The 12,956-nt window shown below is 33.6% G+C and overlaps 1 non-coding gene across 1 annotated transcript; it reads left to right on the top strand.

The window, feature by feature from the left end:
* The first annotated feature begins 205 nt into the window (after nucleotides 1-205).
* On the top strand, nucleotides 206-269 carry LOC115935137 (U7 small nuclear RNA). The gene has a single exon (XR_004070838.1). It is a non-coding gene; the product is annotated as a U7 small nuclear RNA (small nuclear RNA).
* The last annotated feature ends 12,687 nt before the right edge of the window (nucleotides 270-12,956 follow it).

Below are 12,956 nucleotides of genomic sequence, written 5' to 3'. Positions count from 1 at the left end.
CAAGTAATTCCCATGAATAAAGGTCTAATTAAAAAGGTTTATTTAAAAACAAAAAAAACTCTATAATACACATGAATGACAATGGCACATAAGCAAGAACCAGGAGAAATAACAGAAGAATCAAACCTAAAAGATATTAGATAGTGGACTTAACAGGCACAGAACAAAAAAACACATATATAATGTTTTAAGAAGTATAAGATATGAATGTTATGGCTCTTTTATAATTTGTCTAGCAGGTTTTCCACTTTTCACCAGAAACTGCCTCTCTCTCCTCTACACATAAAGAAATATAAGATATAATTTAAAATATAACAAAGAAGAGACTATCAATTTAACCAGTGAGTTTGAAAAATAACTTAATAAAATGTTTAGAAGTAAAAAAGATATATAAATGATAACAGTGAAATGGAAACATTATAATATACATGAAAATACAACATAAAATATAATAATACAATGAAATGTGTAATTTATGTTATGAATATAAAAAATGAAATTAAAACATTAATTGTTGAACTATGTTAGATTTTGCTGAAGAGATAATTAGTGAACTGGAAGATAGAGCTGAAGGAATTACTGAGCACAGAGCAGCCCAGAGAAACAATCAAAATGGAAAATGAAAAAGAAAGGTTAAAACTCATAGAGCAAAGAATGACAGAGTCTAAAACATGCTTACTCAGAATTATAGAAAAAGAACAAAGAAATGGAGGAAAGGCAATATTTTAAAAATAGCTGAGAATTTTCTGTAATTGATGAGAGACATAACATGTATTATTCATTAAGCACGATAGAAATCAAGTAGGATAAATAAAAGACAAACCCAACCTGGTCACATCATAATAAAATGGAAGACAAAACACAAAGAAAAGATCTTAAGAGTAGTCAAAGAGAAAAACAGATCCCATGTAAGATTATGACAATTATCCCATTTTTAAACAGAAATCGTGAAAGCCATAAGCCAATAGAATAACATTTTTAAAGTGTGAGAGAAAAAAAATTGTCAACTTAAGATTGTAAAATTACGCCTAAAGACCAAGATGGAAATAAAAAGAAGTTTAGACAACAAAATAAAAATGTATTCACTCTCAGAACTTCTAAAGGAAGTAGGAAAATGTTTCCAGAAGAAAGGGATGACACACACAAAAAAAAATGATGAGCAGATAGATTGGTAAACATATATGTAAATTTAAATACATATTCTGTCTAATTTGTGGAGTTATTCGAAACAATATGCAGCTCTCTACTGGACAAGTATTGTTTTATTATCCTATATTAATAGTGAGGTGGCAGAAAAAGCATTCTGAGCTCCATGTATTGCTCTGGAGATTGGTAAAACTATCCTGATTAACTTTAGATTTTGTTAGGCTGGGTATGGATTATAAAATTCTAACAATGTTTTGTTTTGTTGTCTAAACTTCTTTTTATTTCCATCTTGGTCTTTAGAGGGAGTTTTACAATCTAAGTTAACAGTTTTTTCTCTGACACTTTAAAAAATATCATTAACCACAAAAGAGTAGAAATTGAAAAAAGTGACGAGTAATAATATGATTGATTACATGAAGCCGATTAATCACAAAAAGTGAAGAAGGAGAGAAAAGAAAGTAAATGACAGCTGTAAAACACAAAATAACATCCTAGAAGTGAATGTAAATACAGTTCTAATAATCGATATAAAGAGGCATTGATTGTTAGACTCAAAAAGGTAGAGAAATATATAGAGATACAAACATAGACATAGACATAGATCTCTAGCTATATCCTGTTTATAAGGTGCACACTTAAAACATTAAGACACAGCAAAGGTGAAGGTATAAGGATGGAAAATTTTGCACCAGGTAAATACTAACAAAAGAAATCATGTTTATAATGTAATATTAAAAACAGACTTCAAAGAAGAAAGTATTACTAGAGATATAGAAAGATGATGATATATTCACCAAAGATATATAACACTCAGACAAGATTATTATAAGTTTTACAAACATTAACTATTTCAATCCTCTTAAAACTTGATGAAATACATTTTATCTCCATTTCACAGATGAGGACATAGAAACACAGAGGTTTCAGTAAAAGTTGAATTCATCAAAGATATAATCATTTAAACTTGTAAAAGCCTAATAGAAGAGTTTCAAATTATATAAAGCAGAAATTAACACAATTCGGAGAAATAGAAAAAGTCATCATCACTGAGGTTTTTTTTTGTTTTTTTTTTTTTGAGACTAAGTCTTGCTCTTGTGCCCCAGGTTGGAGTGCAATGGCATAATCTCGGCTCACTGCAACTGCTGTCTCCTGGGTTCAAGAGATTCTCCTGCTTCAGCCTCCCAAGTAGCTGGGATTACAGGCGCCTGCCACCATGCCCGACTAATTTTTGTATTTTTGGTAGAGACAGGGTTTCACCATGGTGGCCAGGCTGGTCTCGAACTCCTGACCTCAGGTGATCCACCAGCCTCAGCCTCCCAAAGTGCTGGGATTACAGGCATGAGCCACCGCATCCAGCCCAGTGTGAGGTTTTAATATACCTCTCTCATTGTCATTAAGCTGAAACAAATATAAAAGATTTGAATGATATAAAAAAAAACTTGATGTAAAGGATATATGACAAACAATATACTTAAACAAATGGAGAATACACATTCTTTTCAGGCATACTTTAGCCATTTACAGCAATTGATCATAAAGTAAGTCTCCACAGATTTTAAGAAATTCATATTATTCAAATCATGTTTTCTGTTCATGATGCAATTAGATTTGAAATGAACAACAAAGCAGATAACTAAAAACAGCAACAAAATATGTTTGTAAATGTAAATATGTATATTGTATAAATATACAAATATATACATGTATATACACATATACAAACAACTCATGTGTTTTAAAAATTCGAATGCACATTTAAAAACACTGAAATCTGAATTACACACATTTAAAACACATTTGAATGCGCATTTAAAAACACTGAAATCTGAATTACAATCAAAATAGTATATAGCAAAGTTTGTGGGATGAATTTGTCCATTAAATGACATGTACAAGAATTTATAACCAGCTTTATAATCCTGGAAAGAACCAAGTATCCACTAACATTAGAATGGATAAAGTATGGTATATTGTGGTATACCAATACCAGTAAAAAAGAATGAATCTCTTACACACACAATAAGGATAAATATGACAAACATTGTTTGGGGCTAAAAAGACAGATACAAAAGACTATATACTATATTATCATATATGAGGAGACTCTGTCTATATATAAACAGCTGAATGTACCCGGATCGAAGTATATATGAAGGAGACTCTGTCTATACATAAACACCTGAATGTACCCAGATCAAGGTATGAAACATTTCAAGCACCCAGAAATCTCCTCCATATCCAAACCCAGTCAATAACATTCTACTCTGAGAGAACCCTTATAGTGACTTCTATCACTATAGATTAGTTCTTGCTTTTTCTTTACTTTTTAATATTATCATACAGTATATAGTCTCTTGTATCTGTCTTTTTAGCCCCAAACAATATTTGTGATATTTATCCTTATTGTGTGTGTAAAAGAATCATCTTTTTTTACTGGTATCAGTATACTATACTTTATCCATTCTAATCTTAGTGGACATTTGGTTCTTTCCAGAATTATTTTTCTATCATGAATAAAGCTTGTGTGTGTGTGTGTGTGTGTGTGTGCGTATACATATATTCTTTTTGTGTGTGTGTATATATATAGTGTGTATGTGTGTGTATATATATAAATATATATATATATTCTTTGAACTGTTTGCTTAAGAGCAGTGCATTTTATTCACTTTACCACGTGTTTTTATCCTTAATAAAATGGAAAAAATATGGTTGGCTGTAACTAATGAAGTTCTTAAAGGGAAACATGTATCCTCAAAAACATATATTTAGAAAAGACAAAAGCTAAAATTTAATGAGCTAAGCATATTATATAAGAAGATAGAAACCTCAGGGATGAGAGAAGCAAAGAAGTATAAATGAAAACCTTTAAAAAATAAAAGCAAAAATTAATGAACTAGAAAAAGAAAAGAAAATGTAGTAGAAGAAATCAACAATTCCAAAATAAAAGTGGTTTTTTGAAAAGACTGATAAAAATCAAGAAAGCTCCAATAAGCTCAAACAAGGAAAGATGGGACACATTAATATTAGGAATGAAGAATAGAATATAACTGCAAATAGAGCAGAGATTTAAAAGGCAATAGTATTGATAATAATAATACGTAACATTTATTGAATGTTTGATAAGCCTTAGGCTTGTTCTAAGTCCTTTATATATTTATCACTTCATTTAATCCTCATGACATAAAATACCCTGAGGTGCGCATTTTATTATGTCCACCTTTTTTTACAGATTTATGCCAATACTTTTAAAAATTAATGAAAACTTGGCAAATTCCTAGAAAAACATAATTTAGCAAAACTCTCAAGAGGAAATTTAAAAGTCTAAAAAGTTATATAATGAAGTTGAATAGTTAAAATTCTAATATATAATCAAAAAACAACTCATTCCTTTTTTAAATAATCTGTTCCATATAATAGAAAAATGAAAAACTTCCCAATATATTTTATTAAATACTATGACACCAAAACAAACAAACAAGATAAGAAAGAAAAACTAAAGGCTAGTTTCATTCATACAGATGCAAAGACTCTAAACAAAATATAATCAAATTGAATCTACCAGTAGATTAAAGAATAATGGAACATAACCTAAACTGAATTTAAACCATGAAAGAAGGGTTAAAATTTGCAAATCTATTAATGTAATACACCATATTAACAGATTAAAGGTGAAAAAAACATGTAATAATTTAAATAGATGCAGGAGAAGCGTATTATATATATCACTAATCCTACTGAAACCACTGAGAGATAGACATTATCCTCATTTCACTAATAGGTAAATCAATAATAACTAATAATAAAAATAGCTAAATTTATAAAGTGCATGTTTTATACTAAGTACTATGCTAAGTAATTTGCAATAATTATTTTATACTTAATTACAGTCTTAAAAGCTCTGCACTATTATGATTCTTATTTCACAGCCTGATTATTTTTGTACTCAATTTTCACAAATTTGAGTCTGAAGCAATATTATTCTGCAGCTTCCCTGCCCAATAAAGGAAGATAACTTGAACCACTTAATTCAAATAGTGTGTTTTAGTTATATCTAATACAGAACAACCAACACCACAATTTTTTTCATTAGCTATAGGTCCAAGTTAAAATTGTTTCTAATTATGAAGAAAAGTTGGACACGTGTATTTCTAATGTGTGTGTATACTATCTTACATTTAAAAGATGATGGATTTTGGCTATTGTTATACTTTAAGCATTTTGGCACACTCCATTGTTGATTTGCTTTTACAAAACAAAAAAGGAGATGCTTTGAATTATACACAGATATTTGTATAAATTTCATCCCCCTACATCTGTATCCTATTATAATTGCTCAATCCCTAAAGCAAATGCTTTCAAATGCATAATGTGAATATATTTTTATAGATTATTGCTTCAGTAATTATACACTAATATGAATTACAAAAAATCAGTTATAAAATGTACATCCAGAAAGCTCAGGAAATATTGTATCTCAAGGAATTTAGCATTTAGCAAGGTTTGAAATGTAAAACTTTATTTTAAAGCAAAACCATAAGGATGACTCATATACAGCCAAGAATATTTGAATTCTTGGTTCAAAAATTTATATGAACCAAGAAACAATGATTCCACCATATCTTTAGAAATATAACTTAAATAGATATTTTCATATCTGATAGCATTCCCAAGTTATACAGACACCCTGATATAAAAAACCTCTTTCAAGTGTTTTAGAGCTCACATATTTTTCTTATAAAAGCAAAGCTGAAACCTTTCTGAAATTGTTTCCTTTGTGTGTGCACATGTACGTGTGTGTGCGCATGTACGTGTGTGTGCGCATGCACATATATTCTTTTAAGTGGTGACTAATCTTAATGCATCTAGTCTACCTTCTGTGTCTGGTGAATGCTTTTATGCTTTTCTTGCTCCTGGGATGTTACCCAGCTTTCAAAATCTTACTCAGGTGATGTGAAGAATAAAAAAAAAATGTTATATATGCCCTTTCATGGCTGCCCTCGTAATGTGCAACACAGAACATCACTTAGGATTTAAAGGCCCATAAAATAGAAAGCTTGCTTAACCCCTTGACTGCTCCGTGCATGCAAGTTGCAGCACCCTGTGATATTGGAATTTTATGAGTGTTGAAAGCTGAGGTGTTTTAAGCCTCAGCAGCATATATTCGTTCTGTGATGGTAACCCAGGTCAAAAGCAGCACAGGATTTTTTAGCTCTCTCTATTTTGTCTTTGAAACTGTTCCTAGACATCCTAATTCTGCACAGCAAAATGCCTGCAAGCATATAATAATTCAGTTAATTAGTAACAAGAAATGAAGAGTATATATTTTCTTTCATTGAACAAAATAAAAATGAATGTATTTCCAAAGAAGTCAGGAACAGCAAAAATAGTGGCATGTTTCCTCTTTAAAATGGCATAAGCAGACTATAACAAGTTAGGAACTTAAAAAAGGAACAGAAATCAATACTATTGTATGCCTAGTATTGTCTAATTTTAGAAAGGTATAATCTGCTAGAAGAGAACCCAGTTATGGACATACCAGGAAAGTCAGCACTTTAGGACAATGTGGGATGTTCTAAGAGAAATGAGGAAGCTGAAATTGGCTGAACGTGTAGACTGGAATCCTAAGGGAGGATGAATCCGGGAATATGAGCCACTCCTGTGGCTGGGGCTCCAGGGGCTGCCTTTTGGAATACTTTGGCCTTTCTCCCTGACCTTACAATTTGATAACACAAGGGCTTATGTGACCTGAAATCATTGTATTATTATTTCATATGGTTATTTCAATTTAAAAAATCGTTGCTTCTACTCTGCACAAACCACTAAGAGAATAAGAGACAGTGATCACCCCAAGAAATTTTTATATTCTTATAGGAGGAATATGAAAACTATAAAAGCAATTATAAGGCAATATTCAAACATGAAATAGAAATAGTTATAGCTGCATTTGGATAATTCTCATTTATGGTTAATGAAACACTCTAACATGTATCATTTTGTTGTGCTTCACAACATTCCAGAACAGTAGATACAGCAGCAGGGAAAACTGAAACTCACAGAGGTTGAGGGACCTATCTAAGGTCACACAGCTTGTAAGCTGCAGAGCTGGAACTAAACACCATTCTTCTTAAGTCCAGTTTTCGTTCTGTTACAGACTTAGTACATATTTGGCACTCGAATTTCCACTAAGCAAAGCCATGCCAGGTAAAGGGAAGAAAGAAAGGCAGAGAGAGAGAGAGGAGGAGGTGGGAGAGGGAGAGAGGGAGAGAGCATGCAGGTGGAGAAAGGAAGACCAGTGGGAAGGGAAAGATGCAACAGGAAATCTGAGTACCTGGCAGGAAATGTGTTTCTCCCCATTATGCCCCACCCACCAATGTTTCTAGGGCCCCTTCAGTTCTATAGCCTTTCTCATTCTGTTTAATTTAACGTTTATTTCCTCCTTCAACAATTCTCCCTCATGGCTGAGATTTCATAGCTTTGAAATGAAACATTCTTTGTCTAAAGTTGTTTGCCTTGGATGATCCTTTCATCTTATCTCACTTTTCCTTTCCACGCACTGAATTCTTCTTCTCCTCCTGAGTTTCATGTCCTGCTTTTAAATTAAGTTACTGAGGGAGTTGTGTAAATTCTTTTAGGCTTTAAGAATCCATATCCTTGTTTTGAAATTCTAGAGACTCATCTAACTGTCAATGTTTCACAATCTCATTTCAATATTGAAAAAAAAATCAATTGTTAAAAAGTTATAATGCCCATAGCCTGTTTATAAGATCAGAAGATTTAGTCACATAAATTGATAGTTATAAAAACTGAGTAATTTACTTGTATAAGCCTTTTATTTAATAAATCCGTGACTAAAAGTAGAAACTATGCAATACAATATTAATGCTTGCAACTTTTAAAGATAATGATAAATAAAACACTAAAACCTCATTTTAATTCTTAAACATGTTAATGAAGGGAATATACATGCCCCAGTTTTTATGAAATAGATAACATGCTGTGAAGATGGGAATCCATCTTATAGAAAGTGAATTAAATTCTGGATGATGAGTTCTCTTTTTGGAAAGTTTTGTGTTGGTTTAAGTGTTGTTTTAATTATGGACTACCACATAGTTAATGGAAGAGGTGGCGTCTGAATGATGACTTTGAGTTAGATATGTTTTGTCCTGATCTCAAGTTTAAGGGCCATCTTTATGGGTGATGCGTCACTATTTAGAAGGCATTTTCAGCTTCTTTATCTTGAAGAACAGAACTGAAGGGAAATGTCTTCAGTTTCTGAATCACCTTTTAATAGGAAGTATAGCTAACTTCTGATTGGAATCAATATCTCAACCAGAAAGTTTGAGAGGAGTTTAATTAGCCTCCATGGTTCCACTTCATGATTTCATAAAGCAGTTTTTTGAAAGTTACGTCAGTGACTATCAGTTTACTGCCTCCGTCAGCATTTTGTGAATTCCGGATTACCATTCAGCAGTGCCACGTCCTGTGTGTGCGGCACTCAGGACTACTGAGCAGACAGTGCTGCCAGAATAGCATTGCAGACTCTGGTGGACAGACACATTCACACAGGGGATAGATAATATAAAATTGAAAGCCTCTAATTATGGTGTGATCTTGAGGATTGCATTGTTTCAGTTAAAACTTACTTTCTTTTGCAAATAGTGGGTCAACACGCGGGCTCTAACTTTGACAGCTGAGATAGAATCTGTGGGGACAGAGCTTTCTTCATTTGTTCTCATGAACTAAAAACCAGTAGAATTTTCCCCTGTATTTTCCTGTTATTCTTGTTCAGCTAATATGCATGCCAAGCCACTGTTGGAACACAAAGGAACATTGTTCCACTAGATTGAAAATTGAACTAAAAATTTATTTGAAATGATAATTTGTTTTCCTCATATCCAAGATGTGGGAAGCTTTACAACTAGATTTGCATTTTTTAGGGTTTTTTGTTTTGTTTTGCTTTCAGGCAGTATGTCTGAATCCAGCACAAAACCTAAGGCAAGTCTGAACATTGACGTTTCTAGACCAAGAATAGGTGTGTTCCTATTACTTGAAATACATTACTTGAAAACTCATCAATCAATGCTAAGGGGAAAAAAGGGATGATTTAGAAATTAAGTTTCCTAACATGATTATATAAATTTGCCTAATAGTAAAATCCTACAAATCAGGATACATTATATCAACATAAGAGAAAGTTAAGTTCGAATTATTATTGTTAATTTGTTGGCAAATAAAAAGAAACCAGTCACTATATCTGAAAATTCTGCCAATGTAGCTAATATGCTAGACCTTTTGACAATATATCAAAAACAAATAAAAAGGAAGCAGTTAAAGCATCTGAGGGTTCATCAGGCATGTTTAAAAAAATCTGAATAAATGGCTGCTCTTTGAATTGTATGAAATGTTTGACACCATGTATTTGAAACCTTTGTTTCAAGCTTACTGTATTTGCTGTGTGCTCCTCTTCTAGTTGTAGGGGTTATTTACTGGATGGATGACTCACGGAAGAAAATATACATGTTGTTTTACCTTCTAGTGTTTGGCTTGATTACTAATCTTCCCGTGCTGAGGCAATGTTACAAATGTGAGAAATTTAAGTGCATCAGTTACACATGTAGGCTTGCTGAGCAGAGTGATACAGAACAAAAATCACCAGATGGGTCACAGGGCCGCATTCTAAGGAACTGTATTAGGCTGAATCACAATGTTATTTTGCTCTTAGGCTGTTAATAGTCAGCTACTGTTTCAGTAATTTTAAAAAAGCATGAAAAAGAAAGAAAGCAGTTAATTAAAATATCAATATCATACTGTTATGAATTTGTTATATATAACATAGAAGAACACATTAGACATATCAGACTCAACATCCAGGTATTTTGACAATACTGTTTGGAATGCTCGCTAAAGAATGGGGTGTTGATGGGTACAAATACACAGTTTGATAGAAGAAATAAGACCTAGTGTTTGAAAGAGAGTAGGGGGACCATAGTTTACAATAATCTATTGTGTATTTCAAAACAGCTAGAAGAGAGGAGACAAATACTTAAGATGATGATATCCCAATTACACTGATTTGATTTTTACAAATTATGTGATTGTATTAAATTATCACATGACCCTGAAATAATGTGCATCTATTATGTATCAATAAAACTGATTAAAAACAAAGTTTAATTTAAAAAATAAAAATAAGTCCTTCACAAAAATAAAAGAATGGAGTATTGTCATAATGATTCATTTTTTTACTTGATTTATCCAGTATTTTCATTGGCCTGACAAGACTCCCAAATTAAAACTGTCCAGAGAGAACGGTATGACTATTGCCTCTACAGTTTAAAATCTTGAGTTGTCACATATCAAGAGTATGGGCAGTCCCTGCTGTTCTATATGGCTCGTTTTCCCCTTCTGCTCACTCAAAGTGTCTAATTAGCAGCCACACTTATTTCTCATTGCCTTTAGCTCCTCAATCAAGGATTTCTGGTGAAGGAACCCTGCTGTCGGTGCTAGAATTTTTTTAAAAAAGAAAACATGAAACTCATCTTCATGTAATCAGCCTATAAACACCACCCCTTCATCACCAAGGGAAAAGAGAATGATTTTCCATTTCCTATTCCAAAAACACTACTAAGACTATTTTTAGTTTACTTTATCTTTTTATGTCTGATCTTGGTAATTCTTTTGTCAAGATGGACGTAAGGAGAGAATAGAAGAAAGAAAAAAATGGAAAATTCTTAGAATCAAGTGAATTGCTTAGGAAACCTGGAAACATAGGCAAATGTCCGTCTTGTTGTGAAGAACACCTTCAGTCTATAAATACATAAAATATGACCCAAATAACGCAAAGACTTAAAACTTTGAATGAGGCAAGCAAAACTATATCTGTTAGGTATTTAATGGGTTATTTAAGCTAGAGCATTTTAAAAATATGTCAAAGGAATTCATTCATTCAACAATAGTTAGTAGTGTCCAATGTCCCAGGCATTTTCTTAGGTACTGGGGATAAGAGTGAGCAGAACATGATCGCTGCATCTAGGAGTTTAGAGCACAGAGATAAGAAACAGGTAATTTAAAATGCAGTGTGTAAACCACAAGGCATTTTAGGAGATCTAGGAGAGACACAAATCTTAAGAGCATAGAAATGTCCTAGTAGAATTGACATCTAACCTGTGTCCAAAATGATGAATAAAGCTTAGTAAGGCAAAATAAAATACATATATATACTTCTAGAATGGCAGAATGGCGAGTAAAAACCTCTGAAAATTCATTCTTCCATTAAAGCAAAACAACACTTGCAAAAATGGTCGACTTTTTCAGAACGCTGAAAATTAACCAGCACCTTGCAACAATGTTAAGAGCATTATTCCAGAAAAACAACTGAATCTCAGTAAGAACAGCAAGTGCTGTGGTGTTTTAATTTGGTTTATTTCCAAATTATGAAAACCAGCAGCCCAACAGCCCCTGGATAGGGCAGAATGGGGTTGAAGCTCTCCAAAAGCCTCATCCCCAGAGAACTGTCTCTATTTGACCTGTCTGCTATCTCCCTGAAAAGCCTTATTCTTAGCGTTTATCTTTTTTTTGACCTGACTCAGAGCTCACTCTGCGCAAGCATTTGTAGAAAACAATTAGCAGTGGCCAGGCGCGGTGGCTCACGCCTGTAATCCCAGCACTTTGGGAGGCCGAGGCAGGCAGATCACAAGGTCAGGAGATCGAGACCATCCTGGCTAACATGGTGAAACCCCGTCTCTACTAAAATATACAAAAAATTAGCTGGGAGTGGTAGCGGGCGCCTGTAGTCCCAGCTACTCATGAGGCTGAGGCAGGAGAATGGTGTGAACCCGGGAGGCGGAGCTTGCAGTGAGCAGACGCGCCACTGCACTCCAGCCTGGGCGACAGACAGAGACTCCGTCTCACACACACACACACACACACAAACCATTAGCAGTAACTGTTTGATAGTACAGGTGCCTGAGGCAGTAATTCCAGTTGGAACTAACAAGAAGGTGACCAAAAAATATAAAGTAAAAAACTGGGAAATGAAACGTCCACAGAGTGCTTTTAAAGGCCCCATATCTGGAAATTTAGAGGGCTGGCCAGGCGCATGTGGAAGACTGTTTACGTACTCAGGAAAGATCTGAGAAGGTCCTTATCTCTCATCTCCGGCTGACCATGAGGGCTGTGCAAGCAGGAAGTGAAAGCTAAGGCGGACCTGTGAGTTGCCTGTGAAAGCATTGAAGGCATGCCCCAACACACACACACACACACACACACACACACACACACACACGGAGAAAGAGAGAGAGAGAGGAGAACTCCTCTGCAAAGCCTGGGAGACTTACTGATTGCATTCATTAGCTGACCAGTAAGCTAACTGAACACACCAAGCATCAGTGGATGCAAGTGATAAAGAATACAGATTCAGTCCAGGAAATTCATGGAACAAAAAACAGTCACTAAACAAACACACAAACAAAAAACTCACAGAATGTGGTGCGGAGGTGGGGAAATTGGATTTCCACACTTGCTTTATTACTTAAAATGTTCAGTTTTCAACAAAAATTTATGAGATGTGCAAAAACAATGGGAAAGGATGATACATACAAACAACAAAAAAAGAGAAGTTAATAAAAAAGGTACCTGAGGAAGTTCAGATTTTGGACTTACTAAACAAAGTCTAAAACAGCTATAAAAATATGGCTAAATTTTTTTTAATTCATGTGCTAAGAACAGTGGAAAGAAGGTGTGAGAATTCTATCTTACCAAATATAGAATATCATTAAAGAAATACAAATTAGGCTGCATGCAGTGGCTCA

The sequence above is a fragment of the Gorilla gorilla genome, chromosome 5, assembly GCF_029281585.2.
Source record: "Gorilla gorilla gorilla isolate KB3781 chromosome 5, NHGRI_mGorGor1-v2.1_pri, whole genome shotgun sequence".
NCBI lineage: Eukaryota > Metazoa > Chordata > Mammalia > Primates > Hominidae > Gorilla > Gorilla gorilla.
This window is presented reverse-complemented; position numbering and strand designations above follow the sequence as displayed.